Below are 2,154 nucleotides of genomic sequence, written 5' to 3' on the forward strand. Positions count from 1 at the left end.
TTACAGTCGTCAGATTAATTTTTGTTTACGTGGCCTAATCATAACCATTGGCAGCTGCTGCTGCCTCAAATAAAAATCCCCTTTAACTTATCCCATATTAAGTTAGCTTAATCTAGTACTCATACACCAAATTAGGCTCATTAGATGAATAATATCTAACTTATGAGGTTTGGGTATATTTTGATTGAATTAAACCTATTCTTAATCGACCTTGATAATCCAAATCCCAATAATTTAAGCTCTAACACTGTTCGCAGCCCTAGTAGTTCCCATGAACCTTAACCCTAACACCTTGCAAGGTGAGCCACCTCATCAAAAGGCATGAGATTAGTCAAATTCTATTTATTGGAATTTAATAAACCACTTCTGATTGTAAAAATCTCATCCCACCTAAAAAGGAAATTTGAAATATCCAAGAACTCAAGAAGAACTAAGTATCTCCTCCCAAAGAAAACAACAAGACCAAGTGTCAGCCAAATCCCAGACATTACGTGTTGGTTCATCTGATGCAGTTTTGCTTCAATGACCTGATCCAATGCTGCAAGATCAGGTTAGAAATAAGATCCTGTCCAACGTCGCTCTTCTTGGGCCAACTTTCAACCCAATCATTGAGAAAAAGAGATAAGAAAAGGACAGGTTTGGCAAGGTCCGCTCTTGTTTCTCTTTCTAGAACTCCTCAAATCTCTCTCTACCTGAGGACATTTTCGATTTTTTTCCCCCTAAAAAGTAGTCAGGTGGATAAGCAGATGAACAGTTTGGTCATAAAACATTTGCTTAAATGGAAAAGAATTTACATATTGTTATGGTCATTTCAAGTTCCAACAACAATCTTTCAACTGGGATAAATGAACCCCTTAGAACCAGACCTCGAGTTCAAGCTTGGGCTGTAATGGTTCAATGGACGCTTCTCGGATAAGGAACTTCTTAGGGAGCCCTCCCTCAGAGAAGTTGCGTAATGAAGACCATGCAAGTGACACACAGTTGTCTGCATGCGACTTCTCGGTGAAGATGGCAAGAGTGAGGAATTCAACGCAATCATTATTCAGTCCTCAAATCAGCATTTAATGCACTAAGGATTCTTGATATCTCACTCCGGGATTAGGAGGCCTCGACTCACCCAAAGCTCACCTCGAGCCCTGAACTGGCACTTCATTTGTCCCCCCAACTGTAGACTGTTGTCACGTCAGTATCAGCCTGACACTGATCTTTGATTCATCAACAAGATCTTCTATCGACAGGATTATTACGGGATTTAGTTTATTGTTCAAGTCTCTTTAAGAAGTCATTTCCACCCTCCATCTCATTATATGCACATCTAATGGATGTGAAGTGTCCACTATTAAATGCTTGAACAACGATAATACTTGAACACTCTAGCCAATATTCTCCTGCATTTAACTCCTGAAGATTATTCTCTTCTTGATCTCCTTGAGTATTTAATCTTCAAGAGGAGTCTTTGGTTTTCTTACCTGAACTGATTTAATCATTGGAGGTGATTTTTCGTCCCCAGAGGCGGTCCACTTTCACCATTATTTTGGTCTCAGAAACCAAGCCTGAATCAGGAATGAACCAAGGAGCTAATAGCACACTTTTATCTCAACACATATTAATGTACCTTACATCTTACAAATAATTATATAATGAGGAAAATAGTAGATGGAGTTCTTTCCATATCTGAGAAAGCTTGTTCAACTCTCACGGAAAAGAAAATTTCATATGGATAGTTTTTGATTCAAGGGATAATTTTCGAAAAATTTCTAACTCTTGATCTCATACTTGAAACATCGACTAGCCCTTGACGTTTATATGACATTGATTTTGAAAAATAAGGAGAATAATCGTCCAATTACCCCTGGATTTCTTCCTCAGATTTTTCAATTTTCTTATGGCTCCCTGTCAGCAGAGCATAGACGACTTTACAACCACAAACTATGTGGGGCTCACAAGTAAAAAGTAATAAAATATTTAAAATAAAATCTCATCACCTAATTGTGTGGGCCACCTGCAGTTTGTGGTTGTAAAGCGATCTTTGTGCTCTTCCGACGGAAATATGATCTGGAATCAGTCGTTTTGATTACCTTTTAATAAATCCATAGTTGAGTAGTTTAGCAAATCGTGTAATATCCTCATCCGTGTGTCCAGTTTTGTCATTGT

The sequence above is a fragment of the Hakea prostrata genome, chromosome 4, assembly GCF_041222555.1.
Source record: "Hakea prostrata isolate BN-2017 chromosome 4, UWA_Hpros_2, whole genome shotgun sequence".
Classification (NCBI taxonomy): Eukaryota; Viridiplantae; Streptophyta; class Magnoliopsida; order Proteales; family Proteaceae; genus Hakea; species Hakea prostrata.